Consider the following 19,245-nt stretch of genomic DNA (forward strand, 5'->3'; position numbering starts at 1 on the left):
AATCTTGACTCACAGCAACCTCCGCCTCCTGGGTTCAAGTTATTCTCCTGCTTCAGCCTCCCAAGTAGCTGAGATTACAGGCGCCTGCCACCACACCCCACTAATTTTTGTGTTTTTAGTAGAGACAGGGTTTCACCATGTTGTCCAGGCTGGTCTCAAACTCCTAACCTCAGGCGACCCACCTGCCTCAGCCTCCCAAAGTGCTGGGATTACAGGCGTGAGCCATGGCACCCGGCCTATATGCATCTTTTTTTAAAAGGGACAAGTCTAGCTCTGTTGTCCAGGCTGGTCATGAAGTCCTGGCCTCAAGTGATCGTCCTACCTCAGCCTCCCAAAGTGCTGGGATTATAGGCGTGAATAAACACTATTAAATAACCTCTGAATTTTTAGAGTTCATAAAATGTGAAATTTAAAATTATCAAAAGGAGAGCAAATTATATAAAACTTACAGGATGCATTTAAAACTCTTCACAAGAGAAAATATATAGATATAAAGATTTTTATTATTTAGAATAAAAGACTTAAACCAGACTCACGCCTGTAATCCCAGTACTTTGGTGCAACTGAGGTGAGAGATTGCTTGAGCTCAGGAGTTCAAGATCAGCCTTGGCAACATAGCAAGACCCTCATCTCTTTAAAAAAAGTAAAAAAGAAGAAGACTTTAAACCAAGTTAATTAAGTATTCAACCTGGCCAGGCACAGTGGCTCACGCCTGTAATCCCAGTACTTTGGGAGGCCGAGACCAGCAGATCACCTGAGGCCAGGAGTTCGAGACCAGCCTGGCCAACATGGTGAAACCCTGTCTCTACTAAAAATACAAAAATTAGCCAGGCATGGTGGCAGGCCCCTGTAATCCCAGCTACCCAGAAGGCTGAGACAGGAGACTAACTTGAACCTGGGAGGCAGAGGCTGCAGTGAGCTGAGATTGCACCACTGCACTCCATCCTGGGCAACAGAGCAAGACTCTGTCTCAAAAAAAAAAAAAAAAAGTATTCAACCTAAGATAAAGATACACAGATGATTAACACTGATGAACAATATTAAGCTCCTATCTGATGTATCTGAAGAAAAGAATAATAATAAAAGGAATAAAATAGACAAGACAATTAAGGAATATCTAAAAGATAAACATTGAAATAAATAAGTAAAAAGAAATATTGGTGAAAAAATTTAATAAAGCAAAACTGTATCTTCTATAAAAGATAAAACATTCGCCCCAGACAAGCCTGGATAAGATTGAAAGAGTAGAAAAGAAGCTAAAATATACAATATTAGGAAGAAGAGATATGATATAACCACAGATATTGAAGAGATGAAAAGAATTATAGGTGAGTATAATGTGCAATTCTATAACAGTAAGTATGTTATAGAACAGTAAGTAACTACTTACTTCTATAACAGTAAGTAGTTTTGAAAAAACTAGAGAAGTGAATCATTTTCTAGAAGACTATGTTACCAAAACTAATTTTAAAAAATCTCAAATAGGTCTATAACCATATACAAGATTAAAATGTGATTAAAAATCTATGACTTTGTACAATTCAATAATAAAAAGAAAAATAACTCAATTAAAAATTGGGCAAAGAACCTGAAAAGATATTTTCCCAAGGAAGATAAACAAATTGCCAGATTGTCAACATCATCAGAGAAATGCAAATTAAAACCACGATGAAATGCCACTTCACATCCACTAGGATGGCTAGAATGAAAAAGCCAGATAGCTGGGCACCATGGCTCATGCCTGTAATCCCAGCACTTTCGGAGGTCGAGGTAGGCAAATGGCCTGTGCCCAGGAGTTCAAGACCAGCAAGGGAATATAGTGAGACTCTGTCTCTACAAAAATAAAAATTAGCCTGGCATAGTCATGTGTGCCTGTAGTCCCCACTACTCAGAAGGCTGAGATGGGAGGATTGTTGGAGCCTGGGAGGTTGAGGCTGCTGTGAGCCATGATTATATCACTGCACCATCTGGGTTACAGAGTGAGACCCTGTCTCAAAAAAGAAAAAACAAAAGCCAGATTATAACAAGCATTGGTGAGAATATGGAGAAATTGGAACCTTTGTATATTGCAGTTGGGAATGTAAAATAGCGCAGCCACTCTGAAAAACAGTCTGGCAGTTACTCATATGATTAAATATAGAGTTTCCATATGACACAGCAATTTTATTCCTAGGTATATGCCTAAGAGAAACGAAAACATATGTTCACAGAAAAATTTGTATACAAATGTTTATGGCAACATTATTCATGGTGGTCAAAAACCAGAAACAACCCAAATGTTCATCAATGAACAAATGGATAAATAAGTTGTGTTATGTCCATACAATGGAATGTTATTTGGCCATAAACGGTGCTGAAATTCTAATACATGCTAGAGCATTGGATGAACCTTTAAACAGGGGTGTTCAAACCTTTGGCTTCCCTAGGCCACATTGGAAGAAGAAGAATTGTCTTGGGCCACACATAAAATACACTAACATTAGTGATAGCTGATGAGCTAAAAAATTTAAGAAAGTTGGCCGGGCACGGTGGCTCACGCTTGTAATCCCAGCACTTTGGGAGGCCGAGAGAGGTGGATCGCCTGAGGTCGGGAGTTTGAGACTAGCCTAACCAACATGGAGAAACCCGTCTCTATTAAATATACAAAATTAGCCGGGTGTGGTGGTGCATGCCTCTAATCCCAGCTACTTGGGAGGCTGAGGTAGGAGAATCACTTGAACCCAGGAGGCGGAGGTTGTAGTGAGCCGAGATCATACCGTTGGACTCTAGCCTGGAACAACAGCGAAACTCTGTCTCAAAAAAAAAAAATTTAAAGTTTAGGAATTTGTGTTGGGCCACATTTAAAGCCATCCTGGGCCACATGCAACCTTTTATCCATGGGTCAGACAAGCTTGCTTTAGGACATTACGCTAAATGGAATAACCCAATTGTAAAAGACCACAGAACTATGTGTTTAGATTCATATGAAATGTGTAGCATAAGAGTTTATGGAGACAGAAAGTAGATTCATGATTGCTTGGGACTGCGTGTGGGGGTAGGAAAATTAGGGGGTGACGCTAAAGGATATGGAGCTGCTTTTTGAGGTGATGAAAATGTTGTAATTTACTTTGATGATAGTTGTATATATCTGAATATACTAAAAACCATTGTGTTGTGGGATCTTTGGGGTGTCACTTTTCTGGCTGGAAACCTGTGTGGCCAGTGGTGCCTTTGCCCAAGTTTCGCTTGGGCTCACTTGGCCTGGCACACTGCACTCACGCTATCTGCCTGGATTCCATGCCTGTCAAGGGCAAATCAGGTGTGGAGCAGCAAGGAGTATGTGAGCGAGCATGGGGTCCGGCCACTGTGCACAGTTGGACACACTGGCTGCTGCCGCAGGGCAGGCAGCTCCAGGTGCTGTCTTTCTGTAATGCTGCGGCTGGACCAGGTACACTGCAAGCAGCTTCCCTGGCTGGCATTAGGGAATGCAGTGTCACCTGGAAGCTTGGAGACACTAGGCACTGCAGGACCCCAAAGAGAGTTACACAGCTCTGACTGGGGAACTGCCAGGTCTGGGGTCCCCCAAGGGCAGCAACTCTTCTCTCCTCTTCGCCAACAACATGGTCATGGGCAAGGGGCCCAGCCTGTTGGTGTTACAGTTTCAGCCCTGTTGGTGTTATAGCTCTTTTAGGGAGGCAGCTCTTCTCTCCTCTTCACCCACAACATGGCAGGCAAGGGGCCTGCCTTGTTGGTGTTACAGTTTCAGCCCTGTTGGTGTTACAGCTCTTTTAGCCCCACCATTCAGTGGGTCTCAAGTTCTTGTCCTGTGACCAGGAAGAATGAAATATGCAGACAAGTGGAGGACGAGCAAGGTGAAGAGGAGCTTTACTGAGCAATGGAACAGCTCACAGAAGGCCCACAGAGGATAGCTACTTTCTGCAGGCGGGGTTTCCTGATGATGGTGCCCTGATGAGAGTGTTGAGCCGCTAGCAGAGAGGAGACCCTGGAGTGGACCACCCCTCTCTGCAGCTGGTCACCTGGACCATCTCATGCTCAGCTCTGGCTGAGCCTGGGGCTTTTATGGGCCTCAGAGGGGAGGAAGTACATGCTGATTTGTCCATGGGCAGTGATGGGCAGGCCTGGAAAAGGCACCAGAAGTTCCCACTCCTGTCGGTGGGACTGGCAACCCAGCCCCCAGCTTTCAGACCCTCCCTAGCCTGAAGGTGGGGCCTCACGGGGAATCCACCCCTTTCTGCCCAGGAATCTGTCTGCTGTTCATAGTGCCCTGGGTCTGCCAGACTTTTCTCCAAGATTGGAGTGGATGCCAACAGCAGGGAGAAGCCAGGCAGTGGGAGCAGGAACTTCTGAGCCTGCAAAGGAAGGGGGGCCTTCCTGGGTTCCCAAGAGTACAGTGATACCTGAGTCTGCATCCACTATTTGGGTGGCTGCAGTGGCACCTGGAGAGCTCCCACCCCAACTCAGAAGGGGCAGGGCTCCCACTTGTTTTTGGCTTCCACTGGCTCCATGGAGGTGCAACTCCATGGCATGTCCCTGCTGCAGCCGGTGTGATGGCAGCTGGCCCAGCCATCTGAAGTGGCCACTGCCATCAATTGCACAGTACATTTTAAATAGGTGAATTGTATGGCATATGAATTATATCTCAATTAAACTGTTAGAAAATCCACGACTTAGAAATGTATCAAGTCTGGATGATTTTACAGTTGACTGTAGTATTAATAAGGTAATGCTAACTTCTGTAACTTCCCTCCTTATATCTCAGGGGCTTAGCACAATGGAAGTTTACTTTGTACTCACATAAAGACCAAAACAATGTTTCTCATTGTTAGGTGACAATCTCCCAATTGTATTTCAAGATTCCATGTTACTTCCATCCTATGTGTCTACTTTCTTTATTTTTTAAATAAGTTTACCTTATTTCAATCATTTTTGGGGAACAGGTGGTTTTTGGTTACATGGATTAATTCTTTAGTGATTTCTCAGATTTTGGTGTACCCTTCATACAAGCAGTGTACACTGTACCCAATGTGTTGTCTTTTATTCCTCACCACTCCCACCCTTACCCAGCAAGTCCCCAAAGTTCATTATCATTCTTATGCCTTTGCATCCTCATAGCTTAGCTCCCACTTTTAAGTGAGAACACACAGCATTTCATTTTCCTTTCCTGAGTTATTTCACTTAGAATAATGGTCTCCAACTCCATCCAGGTTGCTGCAAATGCCATTATTTCATTCTTTTTTATGGAGGAGTAATATTCCATGGTGTGTGTGTGTGTTTATATATATGTATATCACATTTTCTTTATCCACTCATTGGTAGATGGATGTCTACTATCTTTAACAGGTGGTTCCAAGGTCATTGCAAAAGAAGGTGCAAGGAGGATGGAAAATTGAAGGTTCCTGTGCCCCAGGTCTGGAAAGGATCTGCTTCTGCCCTGTTCAATTAGCCAGAACTCAGTCACATGGTACCCTAACAACAAGCAAAGCTGAGAACTGTAGTCTAGTGTGGGCCCAGGAGATAGAAGAAATGCCGAGTCCTTATCAAATTTTAACAAATGGAAACTTTGTTATTCTTATTATTCCAGATGGTTGAAAAACATTGCTAGACACTTTATAAAGCAAACATGACCTTAACAAAATCTGATGAATAAGTTCCCAGAACGTTATAGACCTAAAGTCTGTAAAATGGCCTAAAAAATTATAGACCAATTTCACTTAAGAATATAGATGTGGCTGGGTGTGGTGGCTCACGCCTGTAATCCCAGCAGTTTGGGAGTTGGAGGCAGGTGGATCATTTGAGGTCAGGAGTTTGAGAGCAGCCTGGCCAACACAGTGAGACTCCATCTCTACTAAAAATATGAAAATTAGCCAGGGGTGGTGGTGCGTGCCTGTAATCCCAGCTATTTGGGAGGCTGAGGCTGACAATGAAAATCTCTTGAGCCTGGGAGGCAGAGGTTGCAGTGCCCAGCCTAGGCGACAGAGTGAGACTCTCTCTCTCTCTCTCTCTATATATATATATATATGCAAACATTCTCAGTGCACACAATTTAAAAGTAGGAAATCTGTCAACATAAATGAAGGATACTTTAAAGACAAAGATCACATAATTCTGTCAATAAATGCTAAAAATACTACTTACAATATTCCAAAGTGATCTCTTCTAACAACTCTAACATAGGAATACGAAGATTATAACTAGACATGATTAAGGCTGGGGTTGGAATAAAAACTGCTCGAAACAGGAAAAATAAAGATGAAGTAAAGAGCTGATCTAGGTAAAAATGGGGCAAGGGAAACAGAACTAGGAAATCTGAGCAAGCAAGCCACTATATTTTTAACACTATATAAACACAACAGAAGAGACTTATGTAGTCATAGAAAATATCTTGACTATTCCTTTTTCTTTTTTTTTTTTTTTTTTGAGACGGAGTCTAGCTCTGTTGCCCAGGCTGGAGTGCAATGGCTGGATCTCAGCTCACTGCAAGCCCCGCCTCCCGGGTTCACGCCATTCTCCTGCCTCAGCCTCCCGAGTAGCTGGGACTACAGGCGCCCGCCACCTCGCCCGGCTAATTTTTTTTGTATTTTAGTAGAGACGGGGTTTCACCGTGTTAGCCAGGATGGTCTCGATCTCCTAAACTCGTGATCCGCCCGTCTCGGCCTCCCAAAGTGCTGGGATTACAGGCTTGAGCCACCGCGCCCGGCCGACTATTCCTTTTTCTAAAAGTTCAGGAAAACTAATTTCACATAAAAATAAACAGGAAATACTGAGGTCAAATCTTATTCAAAAGTATTATAGGCTGGGTGTGGTGGCTCATGCCTGTAATACCAGCACTTTGGGAGGCCAAGGCGATTGGATCTCTTGAGCACAGCAGTTTGAGACCAGCCTGGGCAACATGGCAAAACTCCGTCTCTACTAAAAATACAAAAACTACCTGTGCGTGGTGGTGGGTGCCTGTAGTCCCAGGTACTCAGGAGGCTGAGGTGGGAGGATCACCTGAGTCTGGGAGGTCAAGTCTGTGGTGAGACGTGATTGTGCCACTGCACTCCAGCCTGGGTGACACAGTGAGACTGTCTCAAAAAACAAACAACCCCAAAGTATTGTAAGAAAAAAGAGAATAAGGAGGAGGAAAATATTACTACAGAAAGATATACCTGCACAAAAAGTCAATAAATGTGATACACTGCATAAGCAGAATTAAAAACAAAAATCACACGATTATCTCAATAGATGCAGAAAAAGCATTCAACAAAATCCAGCGTCACTTTACAATTAAAACTCTCAACAAAATCGGCATACAAGGGACTTACCTCAATGTAACAAAAGCCATCTATGACAAACCAAGAACTCAATCTCCTTTACAATAGCTGCAAACAAACAAACAAACAAAACAACTTAGGAATATTAACCAAGGAGGTGAAAGACCTCTACAAGGAAAACTAAAAAACACTGCTGAAAGAAATCATAGATGACACAAACAAATGGAAACACATCCCATGCTCATGGATGGGCAGAATCAATATTGTGAAAATGACCATACTGCCAAAAGCAATCTACAAATTCAATGCAGCTCCCCTCAAAATACCACCATCATTCTTCACAGTTAGAAAAAGCAATTCTAAAATTGTTTTTAGAATTGTTTTTAGAATGTGGAACCAAAAAAGAGCCCACATAGCCAAAGCAAGACTAAGCAAAAAGCACATATCTGGAGGCATCACACTACCTGATTTCAAACTATACTATAAGGCCGTAGTCACCAAAACAGCATGGTGCTTGTATAAAAACAGGCACATACACCAATGGAACAGAATAGAGAACCCAGAAATAAACCCAGATACGTACAGCCAACTGATCTTTGACAAAGCAAACAAAAACATAAAGTGGGGAAAGGACATCCTTTTCAACGAATGGTGCTGGGATAATTGGCAAGCCACATGTAGGAGAATGAAACTGGATCTTCATCTCTCACCTTATACAAAAATCAACTCAAGATGGATTAAGGATTTAAATCTAAGACTTGAAACTATAAAAATTCTAGAAGATAACATTGGACAAACCCTTATAGACACTGGCTTAGGCAAGGATTTCATGACCAAGATCCTAAAAGCCAATGCAAAATCAAAGATAAATAGCTGGGACTTAATTAAACTAAAGAGCTTTTGCACAGCAAAGGAACAGGCAACAGAGTAAACAGACAACCCACAGAGTGGGAGAAAATCTTCATAATCTATACATCTGACAAAGGACTAATATCCAGAATCTACAATGAACTCAAACAAAGCATCAAGAATAAAACAAACAATCCCATCAAAAAGTGGCCTAACGACATGAATAAGTTCTCAAAAGAAGGTATACAAATGCCCAACAAACATATGAGAAAATGCTCAACGTCACCAACAATCAGGGAAATGCAAATCAAATCGCAATGCGATACCACCTTAGTCCTGCAAGAATGGCCATAATCAAAAAATAGAAAAAACAGTAGATGCTGGTGTGGATGTGGTGATCAGGGAACACTCCTCCACTGCTGGTGGGAATGTAAACTAGTACAACCACTATGGAAAACAGTGTGGAGATTCCTTAAAGAACTAAAAGTAGAACTACCATTTGATCCAGCAATCCCACTACTGGGTTATCTATGCAGAGGAAAAATAGTCATTGTACGAAAAAGATACTTGCTGATGCATGTTTATAGCAACACAATTTGCAATTGCAATTGTGAATCATGGAACCAACTCAAATGCCCATCAATCAATGAGTGGATAAAGAAACTGTGACATACATATATATATATATCTCCTATATATATATATGCGATGCCTAAGCCATCATATATGTATGTGATATATATATAGGATATATATATGTGATATACATATATATATATATGATGGAATACTACTCAGCCACTAAAAGGAATGAGTTAACGGCATTCACAGCAACCTGAATGAGATTGGAGACTATTATTCTAAGTGAAGTAACTCAGGAATGGAAACCCAAATGTCGTTTGTTCTCACTGACATGTGGGAGCCAAGCTATGAGGACACAAAGGCATAAGAATGATACAATGGGCTTTGGTGGCTTGCGGGGAAGGGAGGGAGCGGGCAAGGTATAAAAGATTACAAATAGGGTGCAGTGTATACTGCTGGGGTGATGGGTGCACCAAAATCTCACAAATCACCACCAAAGAACTTACTCATGTAACAAAACACAATCCATACCCCAATAACCTATGGAAAAATAAAAAATATAGAAAAAAGAAAATCAAACCCAAGGAGGGGGTCATGGGAACTCCAATTTATAGTCAACTGGTCAGAAGCACAGGTAAAACAACCTAGGGCTTGTGATTGGCATCAAAAGTGGGGAGCAGTCTTTGCATACCGAGTGCTCAACCTGTGTTATCTGATGCTGTATCAAGGTAGACAGTGTCAGAATTGAATTAGTGGACACCCAGATGGCATCTGCTGCAGAATTGATTGCTTTTTTGGTGTTTTGGGAAAACCCACAGACATTTGGTCATAGATGTATTCTGTATTAAATGTGGCATGACAGCAGAGGAAAAACAGTTTGTGTTTTCCACACAGTACTCTAGGAAAATTACTAGGCTTTGAAGAAAAAGAAAAATTCTCTGGTCATCTAGGCAAAAAAAACCCCTTAAGTTAGAAGGGAAAGAAAATTGGATTATTATCATACTTTTAGGCAGTAATACTTCATGCCAGAAGAAAATGGAGTAACATATTTAAGATCTTCAGTGAAAGAAAGTGTAAAGCAAGGATTTTATATCCAGCAAAGCTGACTTTTAAGTACAAAAGCAGAGACAAACTGTTACCAACATGTAGGAGCTCAGGAAACGTTGTTTCCATTGCCCCTTCCTGTGGAATCTACTCGAGGAGCTTCAGACAACCAGAAAGAATAGTGAGACACCAGCGTAAAGAATCATGGTGAATGTTGACATATAAATACTTGTAGAATGTAATGGTTATATGATCTGATTGTGTAATTATGGTACAATCCCCCAAAATAATGGGGGCACAAGAAGAAGGAAAGAGCTTATCAAAAATATTTTAAAACATTTTCAGGAATCATATTGGTGGTGATAGTATTAGTATGACTACTCTGATACTGTTGTGTGTACAATGTGGAATAAAGCAAATGAGTGTTTATGAGATTTCTAGTCAGTTGATCCTCTGTATATTGATAACCAGAACTCTTGGCATGGAAGAAAGAAGATACAGATCTAATATAGTAGAGGTTAAATAAAAACTCTATAATATAATATTGGGCCAGATGTAAAATATGGGCTCATGCCTATAATCCCTGCACTTTGGGAGGCTGAGGTGGGAGGATTGTCTGAGGCCAGGAGTTTGAGACCAGCCTGGGCAACATAGTGAGACCCTGTATCTAAAAAAAAAAAAAGGCAGGGTATGGTGGTACACACCTGTGGTCCTAGCTGCTTGGGAGGCTGAGTGTTGGAGGATTGCTTGGGCTCAGGGGTTCGAGGCTGCAGTGAGCTGTGTTCATGCCAGTGCATTCCAGGTTGAGTGACAGGGTGAGATTCTGTCTCAGAAAACAAACAGCAAAACTCCAAATTCTAATATTGAATTTGAATTGGAAAACCCAGTATGAACTGTTGAGGTATTTTATCTTAAAATATTTATATATTTTATTTCTATTTTCTAGTTCTGTTGATCAAAAACGTCTGGGCATAATGACCACCCAAATGCAGTGAGCATTCCTACGACCCAGATTATAGCACTGAAATACCCTTTCCTGTGAAAAATAAACCAGGATTTTAGAGAGATACTGTGAGGTGAATCTGGAATATCTTGTCATACTGGATAGAGAGGAACTTCTTAAGCCACAAAGGTTGTGTCAAAAGGACCCAGGAGTCAACTTGAAGAGGCTTCCAGTAGCCAAAATGGGACAATGTGAGCTTCAGTGAGGAAAATAATTATAATGGACTGAAATCTATCAAATGCTTAACCCATGAGTTCATAATTATACTAAAAAAATAAAACCCACAAACCAATTTGTCTTTTTTGGAGGGTGACAGAGAAGAAATACGTTGTCTTAGATCCTGGTAATTAAAGGGAAAGAATCAAGCATTTATGCCACTTCTGTTATATGAACGGTACCATGGAGTAACCAAATAATAAACACCTTATAAAATCATTCTAGCTAAGAAATAGAATATCTGGTGTGATTTGAAGGTTTTCACCTCCAGTGTCTAGGGCCAGCTTTCTGCCCCTGGCACCCACACCCAGTTCCCAGAGGCTATGGTTCCATTTATTTCTATGCATCCTGGCCCTCACTCTCATCTGATACATGCCCTTACATTCAGGAGATGCTCATAAATCCTCCCTAGAGTGATGTGAACCCAGTCCAGAGTGAGGCTTGGTAGATGTATGGCTTTGCGGGATAGAGAGCCTGCTCGCTGTCCATCCCTCATCTCAAAGAAGAGCTGCAGAGATTTTTCTCCCAACTCTCTCCCACTGTCCCAGGGGTTGTGGGGGCAAATCCTGTGCCTGTTTCTAAAACCCAGACCCAAAGGAGTTCAGAAATGGCAGGGATGGAGCATCTTCAAACTTGAACCTACTTAGAAGGAGGGAAGGCCAGAGGTCACTTAGTTCATCCCATTGCCACCAATTCATGTACAGGATTGAGGAAGCCACCTTTTTGGGAATAAAAATGTTTGACATCCTGTCATCAAGCCCTGGGCCAGGGGGACTCAGTGAACAGGTTCTATTTGACATTTGACTGTAACCTATTCCTTCCTGACTCCAGCCCCAGATCAGTTGCTACCTCAATTATAAAAATTCTTGCCCCTGACCGCAGAAGAGTGAATTAGAGCATGTGAATGACTCCATGGGAGCCATCTCAAGGTTCTGATCCAGCATCTGACCAGCATTATATTGTCATGTAAGAGTCATGCATGCTCACTGACCATTCCTTCAGATAGTATTTTTTGGCCATCTACCAGGTACCGGACACTATGCTAGGCATTGAGATACAGACAGATGAAGAAATGGTTCCTGTCCCCAAGGATTTCATAGCCTACTGGGGTAAAGAGATGGTACAGTGGGTGTGTTCGTCTGCTAGGGCTGCCATTTCAAAATATCAGATTGGGGTCTTAAACAACAAACGTTTATTTTCTCCCAGTTTTGGAGACTGGAAGTCTCGGGGTTGGTTTCTCCTGAGGTCTCTATCCTTGGCTTACAAACAGCCACCATCTTGCTGTACACACCATCTCTGTACACACCCATTCCTGGTGTCTCTCTCTTCTTACAAGAACACCAGTCCTGGCCGGGTGTGGTGGCTCGCGCCTGTAATCTCAACACATTGAGAGGACGAGGTGGGTGGATGACTTGAGGTCAGGAGTTTGAGACCAGCCTGACCAACATGGCGAAACTCCATCTCTACTAAAAATACAAAATTAGCCAGGCGTGGTGGCAACACCTGTGATCCCAGCTACTTGGGAGGCTGAGGCACGAGAATCACTTGAATCCAGGAAGCAGAAGTTACAGTGAGCCAAGATCGTGCCACTGCACTCCAGCCTTGGCAAGAAGAATGAAACTACATCTTGGGAAACAAAACAAAACAAAACAAAACAAAACACCAGTCCTATTTGATTAGGGCCCCACCCTTATGACCTCATTTAACCCTAATTACTCCTTAAAGGCTCTGTCTCCAAATACAGTCACATTAGGGATTAGGGTTTCAACATATTAATTTGTTGCGGTGGGGAGTGGTAGTTGGGAATTCAATCCTTAACAGTGGGTTTTAAGAATTATAATAAAGTCAGGACCAGGCTGCAGGGCAAGAGCACCAACAGAGACTCAGATAACACATGCCTAAATAGTTAGGGGTTATAAATCAAGCTATCAAACTTGCAATATTCTCCTACCTACTCAAAGATGCCTTCATAAAGACCTGAGACTGGCTCCAGGTCCCAGCTCCCAGCCCAAGGCCACCTCACTTCTTTTTCCACTTCTAGTTCCTCTCCATTGAGGAGCCCTGAATGCATGTACGTGGAGGCCCCAGCTTGCATGTCCAGTCTGTTTCCACCTTCCCCAAAGAACTGTCCCTCAAGCCTGGGGGAGTACACATTGGTCAAGCAGTCTGTCTTCTGAAGAATGGACCCAGGGAAGAGATCCACAGAGGCCCTGGAAATGGGCAGGGAATTCTGGGACCATGGGTACCCAAGTGTGTCATGTAGAGAAGAGACAGACTCCCAGTGGGCACGTCCCTTAGGTCCAGGGCTTCTTGCCCTGAAGGGAGATGTTCAGCCAGAAGAAGACATGGGGAAGGGGCTTTGTTACCAACGAGGGCTGTCTTGAATAAAGGCATGGATGTATTGTAGTGGGGCAGAGAGGGGCATCTTAGGAAAATTCATCAAAAAGGGACCCCAGACCCACGAGTGGGCAGTTTTCATGGGGGAGTAGCCCTGCAGTGTTGCAAACACTGAAGGTGTGAGAAGCAGCACAGTACATTCAGGACTCTGCAGCGACCATGACATAGGCGTAAGAAGAGAGCCTGGGATGAGCTGGAGCTCTGGGTGGGGCTAAGTCACGCCATGGAGCTTGGACATGAGAAGAATAGGAGCTGCCAATGAGCGTTGGAGCAGGAGAGAGGCTTGGTCAGGCCTGTGTTGTCCATCCCTCTGCTAGCTGTCAGGAGATAGTTAGAGAAGGGCAAGGCAGGAGGCGGAGAGACCAGTGGGAGTGTATTCCCATCCTAGGGCTGCTGTAACAAAGCACAGCTGCTCCTCTACTTACCATAAAGCCACACCCCTGTGAACCCATGGTAAGTTAAAAATATTGGAAGCTAAAGAGGCATGGAATATGCCTAACCTACCGAACATCATAGCTTAGCCTACCCTATCTTAAACGTGCTCAGAACACTTACATTAGCCCACTGCTGGGTAAAATCATCCGGCAACACAGTACACTGCAGAGACTCTGTTGTTCACCCTCATGACCATGTGGCTGACTGGGAGCTGGGCTGCAGCATCGTGGAAGGACCCTGTCTGAGAGGTGAGGACCCTTCCTCCCAGGTTTGGCACTGCGTATGGCTGGCCTGGGAAAAGATAAAAAGATAATATTTGAAGTATGATTTCTACTGAATGTGCATTGCATTTGCAACATTGTAAAGTTGAAAAATCATTAAGTGAAATATCATAAGTCAGGGACCATCTGTGCTGAAAACTGGGTGGCTTAGAACAACAGAAACTGATCATCTCACAATTATGGAGGCCTGAAGTCTGAGATCAAGGTGTCAGCAGGGCCAGGCTCCCTTGTTCCGGCCCTCTCTCCTAGGTTCTGGTAGTTGGCTTGTGGCAGCAGAAATCTATAATCTTCACATGGCATTTTCCCTTTTTATAAGGACACCAGTCGTCTTGGATTAGAGGCCTGTCCTGCTCCACAATGACCTCATCCTAACTCATTACATCTGCAATGACCCTATTTCCAAATAAGAACACATTCTGAGGTTCTGAGAAGTCAGGACACCAGCATATGAACTTCTGGGAAGAACGTGATTCAATCCATAACAGGAAGCTCTGGAAAGAGTCCTGACACGATCTGATGGAGGCCCAAACTAAGGAAGTGGAGGCGTGGATCCTGAGGGTGGGGACTGGGCATTGGCTTAGTTCAGGCTGCTATAACAATATACCATAGGTTGGGGGCCTTAAGCAACAGACATTTATTTCTCACAGTCCTGGAGGCTGGAAGTCTGAGATCGAGACCTGCATGGTTGAGTTCTTGTGAGGGCCCTCAGGCCAGTTGCAGACAGCCATCTTCTCACTCTAACTTCATGGGGTAGAGAGGAAGCCCTGGAGTCTCTTCTTATAAGGGCACTAATCCCATTGTGAGGACCCCAGCTTCATGACCTCATCTCAACCTAATCACCTTCCAGAGGCCCCACCACCAAATACCATCATAGTGAGTGTTAGAGCTTCAACCAAATACCATCACAGTGAGTGTTAGAGCTTCAACCAAATACCGTCACAGTGAGTGTTAGAGCTTCAACCAAATACCATCACAGTGAGTGTTAGAGCTTCAACCAAATACCATCACAGTGAGTGTTAGAGCTTCAACCAAATACTGTCACAGTGAGTGTTAGAGCTTCAACCAAATACCATCACAGTGAGTGTTAGAGCTTCAACCAAATACCACCACAGTGAGTGTTAAAGCTTCAACACAGGAGTGGAGGGGGGACACACAATTCATTCCCTAACAGGAATGGATTTGAAAGTTACTGATACGGGGTTTGCCTGGTTTGGTGATGGCTGAATATGGGTTGGAGAAGGAGGTGAGAGGTGAGGACCCTGTCTGAGAGGTGAGGACCCTTCCTCCTAGGACCCTGGCTTTTCTGAGGGCATGAGTAGTGGCACTTCTGATATGCAGAGGGCTGACAGAGGAGCAGGGGGTTTGTTTGAAGATGTTGAGTGGTTTTAGGCCCAGGCTCTGGAGCCGGACTCCTGGGTGTGAATCCCACCATCCCCACTTACTAGCTACAGTGGCCTTGGGTAGTCCCTTAACTTCTTGATGCCTTGAGGGGAAGTAACAGCACCTGGGGTCACAGGAGTGTGGGACTCCATGGAGGGTGATAATCCACGTAAAGTGCATCGCCCAGCCTGGCTCACAGTCAGCACTCAGTGAGGTCACTCATGACCTTTACGATGATTGACTAGAGGCTCCATAAGCAGCTGGCATGAAAGGAATTCTGGTTTGAGAGATCATGACCAGCCTGAGAGTTATTTTCCCACCTCCAGTTCCTTCCTGTGTGCTGAGAGCTTGCATGCACGTGTAGATGCCCCAGCCTGTGTGTCCAAGCTCTGTCCACAGCTCCCTGCTAAGAGCTAGATTAACTTACCCTGCAGTAGTGTGCAGTATGAGGGAAAAGGAAGCCATTCCTGGTGAGAAGCTTGAGGGAGGACTAGTCAGAGAGAGTGTGAAGACATGAAAGAAGGAACAGAGAGATTCCCAATGAAGGGATATAGCTAGAGAAGAGCAAGGCAGTGGGAGCCTCCAATATTGAAGAGACTGCGAGTCAAATGAAGGCTGAAAAGTCCTAAATTTAGTTCATAGAGGTCCTTGGTGACATTAGCAAGGACAGTCCCTTGGAGACGGAGGGCAGTTCATAGAGTAGGAGCCAGGCCTGGGGGCTTGAAGGCCTCTGTGAGATGGAATGGAAAACCAAATATTATATGTTCTCACTTATAGGTTGGAGATAAGCTATGAGGGCACAAAGGCATAAGAATGATATAATGGACTTTGGGGACTTCGGGGGAAGGGTGGGAGGGGGCGAGGGATAAAAGACTACACACTGGGTACAGTGTGCACTGCTCAGGCCACGGCTACACCAAAATCTCAGAAACTACCACTAAAGAACTCATTCACATAACAAAAAAAAAAAAAAAGAAGAAGAAGAAGAAGAAGGTCCAGCCCCTGCAGGATTAAGGAATAGAAAATTCAAAGGAAAAGGAAAAGGAACAGGGCTCAAACCAGACAGTGTCTCTCTCATGCTGAAGAAGTCTCCAGAAATTAGTTTGGGGCTGATTCCACGGGGAGAGGAGCTCAGATTCCTTCTATTATGTTGCTCCCAAAGGAATAACCTGTCTCCAGATTTACCTCAAGACCAATACAGCTGCTCCTGCTCCAGCCATCGTGTTCATGTTCCAGCTAGTAAGAAGATGGGAAAGAGTGTACAACACCCTCGTTTTAAAGAAAAGACCCAGAAACACAGAGATCACTTTTACTTGTCTCAAATAGGCTAGAGCTTAGCCCTCAGCCACACTTTGCTGCAGGGGGATGCTGGAAAATGTAGTCTTTTTTTTCTTTTCGAGACAGAGTCTCGCTGTCACCCAGGCTGCCATAGCCACCTGAATAGCTGGGATTACAGACGTGCACCATGATGCCCAGTTATTTTTTGTATATTTAGTAGAGATGGGGTTTCACCATGTTGGCCAGGCTGGTCTCGAACTCCTGATCTCAGGTGATCTGCCTGCCTCGGCCCCTCGAAGTGCCAAGGTGGGTGGATCACGAGGTCAGGAGATCTAGACCATTCTGGCTAACATGGTGAAACCCCATCTCTACAAAAAAAATTTTTTTTAAAAATTAGCCGGGAATGGTGGCAGGCACCTGTAGTCCTGGCTACTCAGGAGGCTAAGGCAGGAGAATGGCGTGAACCCGGGAGGCGGAGCTGACAGTTGAGCCAAGATCGTGCCACTGCACTCCAACCTGGGCGACAGAGTGAGACTCTGTCTCAAAAAAAAAAAAAAAAAAAAAAAGTGCTGGGATTACAGGCATGAGCCACCATGCCCGGCCAAATGTAGTCTTTATTTTGGTGCCCATGCACAGCTTAAAATCCTCCCAAGATGAAAAAGAGGAAGAGGGTATTGGGAAATAGTCATTTGGCCACCACTTGTAGGCAAGGGGGCATGAAAATGAGGGGATTTCAATCAGAAAACTTCTATTTTTTTCTCCATGAATTACGAGGTGAGGTCCCCAGCGACAAAATGTGGTGGGAAGGTTGAATGTGGCACCTGAAGTTTTCGATTCTCACTGAAGGGAAGGGGAAGCCGGCTGCCCTAAGTGGTGCTGGAGGCCTGGCTGAGAGTGAAGTCTTTGTGTCTGTTCTATGGAGGATTTACCCCAACATGCTCACATGCTGGAGGGCGGAGCTGCTACAAGGTGGACTCTCTGAGATGGGGTCTGGGGATCAGGGCATGTGGTTAGAGATGTTCAGGAAATGGACCTTGGGGTCTGGGCTCAGTAGGGAAAGCAGTGTGACCAGGAGGGAGGGGCAAGGTCTTGGAGAAGGTGAGGAAGGTCAATGGGGATGTGTCCTGAGTTCAGGAGGAGAACTATGGGGCCAGGAGGCTGCAGCTGGTAGGAAGTCTCCAGCATCTGCAACATCAGAGTGGATGGCCCCGGGTGGTGCCAGCCTCCAGGGTGTGGGCTGCTGAAATGAAGTAAAGGAGAACGTCCCCAGAGGAACAGAGGTGCCAGGTGAATTTTCCTCAGGATGTGGAAGTTTCCCAGAATGATGGCAGATGGAGGGGAAGGAGTCAGTGTGATACACGGGCTGCTGTTCTTATAAATATAGGGATATTGCCATGTCAATCAGACTGTGACCATGACTGATCACTGGGGGCAGTTCATACTGGAGAGAATATACAGGAAGGGTTTGGGGGTTTCAGTGGGAGGAGGGTAAGTTAGAGGCGGAGGAGGGCAGACCAAGAGAGGCCAGGGGAGGCAGAGGCTTGCAGTTGTGCTCTGGTGGTGAGAGGACCAGGAGATAAGATTAGTTGGCTCCAAGGTTCCAGTGGCACTCTTAAGTAAAGTGGTTTTGAATCCCAGCAGTTATAGTCCAGTCTTCACTCACAGCCCCTGCTTCCAACTACAATAACACACTACATCTTTCCTCAGAAAGTTCTTCCTTGTGCTGAGTCCCACCTATCTCCTGGTAACTTCCTGCCCCATTCCTCCATGCTCTGGGGAGCTGAATTCCATCTGTGCAGTGGTGGCTCCCCAGCTGCACACAGATGAAGAAGGAGTTCCCTTGAGTCCTCAGTTCTGCACAGACATGGATTTGTGCCTTTGCTCTTTAACTGGGCTGTGACCAGAGCAAAGACATGTGGGAACTCTCCTGGCCCTCATTTTAAATGTCAATGCCATCCAAAATTGCATTTGCTTTTTAAGCAGTGTATTAGTCCATTCTCATGCTGCTAATAAAGACATACCCAACACTGGGTAACTTATAAAGGAAAGAGACTTAATTGACTCACAGTTCTGCAGGGCTGGGGAGGCTTTAGAAAACTTACAATCATGATGGAAGGGGAAGCAAACACATCCTTCTTCACATGATGGTAGGAAAGAGAAGAATGAGCAAAGGGGGCCAGTGTTGGGTGAAGCCTGTTATAAAACCATCAGATCTTTTTTTTTTTAAGTTTTTGTTTTTAAATTATACTTTAAGTTCTAGGATACATGTGCACAACATGCAAGTTTGTTACATATGTATACATGTGCCATGTTGGTGTGCTCTACCCATTAACTCATCATTTACATTAGGTATATCTCCTAATGCTATCCCTCCCCCCTCCCCCCACCCCACAACAGGCCCCGGTGTGTGATGTTCCCCTTCCTGTGTCCAAGTGTTCTCATTGTTCAATTCCCACCTATGAGTGAGAACATGAGAAAACCATCAGATCTTGTGAGAGCTCACTTACTATCACGAGAACAGCATGGA

Source organism: Macaca nemestrina, chromosome 9, assembly GCF_043159975.1.
Source record: "Macaca nemestrina isolate mMacNem1 chromosome 9, mMacNem.hap1, whole genome shotgun sequence".
Taxonomy (NCBI): domain Eukaryota; kingdom Metazoa; phylum Chordata; class Mammalia; order Primates; family Cercopithecidae; genus Macaca; species Macaca nemestrina.